This window comes from Numenius arquata, chromosome 7, assembly GCF_964106895.1.
Source record: "Numenius arquata chromosome 7, bNumArq3.hap1.1, whole genome shotgun sequence".
NCBI classification, from domain to species: Eukaryota; Metazoa; Chordata; class Aves; order Charadriiformes; family Scolopacidae; genus Numenius; species Numenius arquata.
In genome coordinates this window covers 6,048,173-6,054,598 of record NC_133582.1, presented here as the reverse complement: position 1 = coordinate 6,054,598, position 6,426 = coordinate 6,048,173, and positions in this window count along the sequence as shown.

The following is a 6,426-nucleotide window of genomic DNA, read 5'->3' as shown; positions in this document are numbered from 1 at the left end:
TATTTTTCACCCTTCCCCTATGTTTTGCAGCTTTTAGTGCAGTTTTTAAAAGGTGTGGCTGTAAAAAAAAAATTCTTTTATAAGCAATATAAAATTTCGTTTACAAACGACATGTTTTCCCTTTCAAGTATGTCATTGAGCCAGTTACATTACATATTTGATAAATTTGGTTGAAAATTTCATTATTGATAAATACTTAATAATTTGTACCCCTTTAAGTAGCTGTCCATGAGGGCTGGACAGGAGAATGCTAGTGGTACCATTTTCTATTATACGAACATGGCTATTTTGCCAAATTTCAGTCTGAACAGCAAAAGTAGCTCTGACATCAGACTATTCTGTTTTGAGATTTTTGGAATTAAACACCAGGGTTTTTATTGTTTTGAAAGCATTGTCTTCCTTTGAATTGTTTAATTTTCTATTCTATTTTATATTGTAACAACATTTCTGAGAAGTACAATCAAAATGAAGTGTCATTGCTGAAACGTATTTTGAGCAACCTAAAATGAATCTTGAAAAAGTTTTCTTGGAAAATTGTGAAGTGTAAGGGTTTCATGCCTAAACACCATGAAAACTGACATTGAGACCTTGAAAATTTACATTAAACAGAATTTCTGTTCTCCTTCATTCTCAACACAAAAACGCTCAACAATTCAGCACGCTCCACCATAGCTCGTCTTGCTGTGGTTTCTTACTGAAGACTTGAAGAACTAGGAAATAATGAAGATTTTCCTGCCTGTCTGTCTTAGCAGATGCAGCTTTCTGCCCTAGGATTAATATAGATTATGCAGCCACACACACCATTCTGAGGGTGGTTTTCTGCAGAGCCGAGATGTTTCTTTTTCTAAGATGAGCTGTCAACATGTTTATCTGTAATAGCCTCAGTAACAAGCACAGAAAGAGGAATGAGTAAAACTGGTCTGATGTCAGGAATACGTGTTGTACAGCCTAATTCCAGGCTGCAATTCAAACCCCCCCTTTTTTGGCAAGAAGGTTGCCTTTGTCTTCATTTCCACCTATAGCTCATCAAATCATGTATCAGCTTCTAGAAATCAAAGTTTTTAATTCCCAGCCCCCGAGTGTTTCCATGGAGGAAACTATTTGCTGAAGGCCTTGATGATGGAAAGAAATCTAAAGCACAACTGAAGCAAGAGGTCATTGAAAAGGTTTTCAAATGCTGTTGTGGCACATAACAAAACTTGGGAGGTTTCAAAACAGAAAACAAATATAATGGGACTTAAGTAGCCAGTTCTTTTGAGTTCACACCTGTTCTTTGCCTGAAAAACAAGAGAGACAGATTGAGTACATACAAACACATAGCTCTCTTTTAAATAAAAGCTGTGAGGAAAAGCTTTTCAAGTGTCTTTATTCCTTGTTCTCTTCTCTTTTTCTCTTTTTGCCTCTCTCATACGTGCCCTCTCGTGTCACAAAAAAGAGCTCCCGGTCCCTTCATCTTTTATTCTATTTCACGTTGACTTAAAGTTACAATGGACTAATTTGATCATTCTCGTTTAACGGTGACATCTTTAAAGATTAAAACCCTAGTATTATTGCTACTAGGATTTTTTTATATCAGAACATACTCTTCCCTCTGTACATTGGGGTGGCCACCCTTACCAACCAGTGGGTACCCACCAGGACAGCCGTGAGCTGGAGGAATCATGTTGCCTTACCATTCTCCTCCTGGGTGGTCAGTGCCCACCACTGTGGTCGAGGCCAAACCAAGGTAAACCCCATCATCTTGCTCTGCTTCTGTTTCCCTCTGTTCCTGCCCTTTTTCTTCTTTATGCTGCACCCCATTGTAGCAGGGAGCATCTTGTATGGTTTGCTTGCATTTTGCCTGGCCTGCTGGGCTCTGAGCTCAGCTGGGCTCATGGGCCTCTAACTGGCTAGATGTTCCCAGCTCCTCAAATCCTTTTTTATCTCTTGATAACTGAGGAAAGAGACGAGGGAAAGGAATTGGCTGAAATCTGAGCTTTGCCTTTCCCCCTCTCCTCCCTGCTGGACAGATATCCTTTTTGGACAGATGCAGCCTCTGAGTAATGGGGACCATAGTTCAGATGATTTGTAAATGTCTTGCAGTGACAAGTTTGACTTATATCTCAAGTTTCTCTCGTTCTTGCACTCACCAAGCTGTGCTACGCCCGGGGACCGGCACGGCCTCCTCAGCCTGTCTTGCAGCACCAAAAGCAGCACAGGCAGACTGGGCTGCACAGCCACCCGTGGCTCTGGAGTAAGGTCTTCGACACTCGCCTGACTCAGGTCACTGCACAAAAACATGCCAGCCTGCCAGGCTCATTTGGTATTTAGGAAATGGCCCGCCACGGTTTCTGCACCGCTAATTGGCCATGATCCATTTCCTGCTTTATGCATTCATCTCCTGCTTCTGCTGCCTGATCCAAGAGATGCCAAGTACATCATTCAGAGCACAGCGCTTTGAACTTGGACTTAATGTGTAGGGTATTAGGCAGAGATTTTGATTAGATTAGAGATCAGGATCTGTTTGTGATAATCTCTGCAATCATTCTCAGCAAATCATCTTACTGCCTGCAGTGACTACATCTCTGGAGTGAAATGCAGGAAGAAAATATACACAACTTAAGGCAACAGAGTTACATTGGAGATGGCTTTGGCCCAAGGACTTATGCAAACCAGATTTGTAGTGTTGCAAAGTTGTATTTTTCCTTTCTGTTTCAAAGAAAAGAGCAACAACAGTTGATAACTGCCATGAAGCTGCGAGCCTGAAACATGTCTTTAACAATGTTAATCCAAGCCCGTTGGACCTGTGGACCATTTTTGCAATCAAAAGCTTATGAAATGCATTGCAGTGGGCTGAATACTGTAAGTCCAACATAGGAAAATCCCTGCTAAAATCAGTGGGAGTTTTCTCTACTTTAGGTTTATAGGATTGGTTAGTGCTTGTTCTTCATCTCTGCTGTGCTTTAGCTTAAGAAGAAAAGTTTCACTGCTACAATTGCTACTACCACGTCCTGTTCTTCAGTGCTGTTCTTCATCCCTAAAGACCCTCACTGATGGGCTCCAATTTTTTACCTGCTCCGTGGCCAGACTTGCCACTTCACGATCAAGTTCTAGTGATAACACAGGCTTTCCAGATACAAACTGCTGTCCCTAATTTTCAAGGCAAGTCTGGGCCTGACTTCAGGTTTACTCTCGGATAAAAGTAGAAATTCTCAGAGGTTTTCTCCTGTACTTGCTTCACCTGTTCAATCACATGGAAATTACTGCTGTGATATTTGTACGACTGGTCCAGGAGCCATTACTCACTCTATTGCTAAAATAAAGACAGTAGTCTCATAAGCCAAACTAACAGCCTATTGTCCCTTCCCAAGTCCATCATTTCTCTGGTCTAGCAAGAAAAAAAGGAAGAAGAGGGTAGATGATACTCTCATGGGGAAAGCAACTACTCTTTGTATGAGTGGCTTTTAGACCTGATCAGGTGTACTTGACATATTAGTTTTCTTAAACTGTATATGTTCATGGATGGCTCCTCTATGGCGTACATGTGTATGTTGGAATCAGTTCTGTCTTATCATCATTGCCATGGTTACCTTATCAGCATTATAGTATGTATGTGTTGCTATAATACTGTTGCGGATGTCTTACCAAAATGCCCTAAAGCAAAATGATCCCAGAACTTACTCTGTACACGTCCTGAGCTACTAAGCATTGATACCTGTTATGATCTGTTTCCCAGCTGTAACAAAGTTGGCTTGTACGTCTCTGCTGACATAAAGCTGTTTGCCCTGTCTGGGTAGGCAGCAAATTACTCCATGTATCATCTTCACCATAAGCCTCTTCCTTACATCAAATACAAAAAGCACTCCTACTTCACTGGGCCTCTCAGCAACCTGATTTGCTTTAATTGGCTTTACCACATTGCTAAAAATCATGAGATTGTTGATATCTGCACCAGGGAAGATATGTCAGCCTCTGAAATGGGGCTATCATGATATAGCAAATCCTTATAGCAGGGTAGGGCACATCTCAGAGCCCAGGACAGAGCAAAATATGAGTTTGGGATGATGAAATCTTTGCTGGGAGTATCAGGCTACAGGGCAACAAAAATGATGAGAGGGCTGGAGCACCTCTCCTGTGAGGACAGGTTGAGAGAGTTGGGGCTGTTCAGCCTGGAGAAGGCTCTGGGCAGACCTTATTGCAGCCTGTCGGTACGTAAAGGGGGCTTTATAAGAAAGATGGGGACACGCTTTTTAATAGGGTCTGTAGTGGTAGGGCAAGGAATAATAGTTATCAATTAAAGAGGAGTAGATTCAGACCAGATATAAGGCAGAAATTTTTTACAGTGAGGGCGGTGAAACACTGGCCCAGGTTGCCCAGAGAGGTGGTAGATGCCCCATCCCTGGAGGTGTTCAAGGTCAGGTTGGATGGGGCTCTGAGCAACCTGATCTAGTTGAAGATCTCCCTGCTCGTTGCAGGGGGTTTGGACTAGATGACCTTTAAAGGTCCTCTCCAACCCAAACCACTCTGTGATTCTATGATAGTCTTTCAGAATAGAGTGGGAAAAGCCAGATGTTAACATCTGGTTTTAATCCAAACTCTGTGTTACCCTCCAATGGACAGACAAATGCAGAACTCTTATCCTAAAGAGTAACTGTAACTCAGCTCAGTTTTAACTACCAGATTTCCCATCCCATTTATCCTTATTATAACAACAGCTCCTTACTACAATCACAAGCAGAGGCTTTGAATATGTTGTGATAATGACTGTCATTATGAGGTTAGAGTACAGTGGTGTGAAGAAAGTGATTCATCACTGGAAAAAAAACCCCAAGTTTCTTGGATGATACACTTCCTAGATGCATGAGTCTGGGTTTATAAACAAGAGGTTATATATTGTTCCATAGTTATAATCTTACCAAACTAGAGAATACTGAATACACTTCGGATTTTTAGAATAATTCCCATAATAAGAAGAGTGAAATCTTAAATACAAGTAAATAGCAGAACCTCTAATAAAAGAGGACATGGTAGTAGTAATTATAGCAGTGAAAATTTTCTTTTTAAGCAAAACATGCCTGGAAATTTGTAGATAGCTGCAAGTGGGCTAACTGGTCATCTTTTTAAGTGGAAGTGGCAACTAGGACACAAGGTCATCATGATATAGCAAATACAGAGTTCATCATAATTTTTAAAGTTGAAGTAAGGTAACACTTCTCTCCTCGTGTTCAAATTACACAGCAGCCACTGATCAGCCCCCAGCATGTACTGGTGCCTGGAGTTCTTCATTCCCAGGGGCAAGACTTTGCTTTTCCCCTTGTTGAACTTCATGAGGCTCCTGTCAGCCCATTTCTCCAGGATGTGCAGTTCTCTCTGAGTGCCATCACACCCCTGGGGTGTATCAACCACTCCTCCTGATTTTGTATTGTCGGTGAACTTGCTGAGGGTGCACTCTTTGCCATCATCTAGGTCATTAATGAAGATGTAAACCACTACTGGTCCCAGTACCACCCTGTGGGGTACACTGCTAGTCACTTGCCTACAACTGGCCTGGCCAATCAGCCAATTTTCAGTCCACCTCATTGGACTCCTGCTGGTCCCAAGGAGCTGCCTGACGGAGCCTGTGAGCCTGAGCTGCTGTGCAGGTCCCTCTCCTTTTCCAGCCAGGCCCAGGCAGCCATGAGAGAGACTGGTGACTAACATGCAGCCTGTCCTGGATGGTTTGGAAAATACAGTTTGCAACCTGAATTGAAGAGCTCTGGCAAATCCCACAACATAATAACTGAGTTAAATGCAAATTACTTCATCATTTATGAAGTTTCAAAAATGCAAGTGCTCTTATAAACTAATTGAAACAGAAATAAACTGCTTTTCCTTGGGTGCTATTGAGCTTTACCAACTGCCTGCTGCTTTGCGCTATCTGCGTAATGGGTTAGGTATGATGACTCAGACCCTGCACATGCAGGAAAGCTTTATGAGCTCTGAGATCAGCTCTGGATGGCAGCTGCGTGCTCGCCTTATCCCGACACCCTCGGGATGCCCAGCTAGCAGGAAGGGGCTGCAGCCCCCAAGCTGCAGAGGAGAGGCAGGTTTCTCAGCCCATCAGGGATGGTCTAGCAGGGAGATGCAGAGATCCTACACAACCAAACTCCTCCCAGTCTATAGTAAAAGGCCAACTGCCCCATGTCTGAAAGTCACTCACGTGGGCTTGTTTATTACCATAAAATGCTGTGGGATAGCTCAGTATGGTAAATATGAGCTCACTTGATAAAAGCGACCTCAAAACACAAAGTGCTGAGCCCAGTTCTTATCTCTGCACCTTCTCCAATCAATAATAGCAGGGAGACATACGAGGCCATCTCAGAATGGCAATGTGCAGCATCAGCATCAATAAGGGGCAAATTATTTTGAAGTTCACAAACATTTGAGGGCATCGGTGCTTTTGCCTTG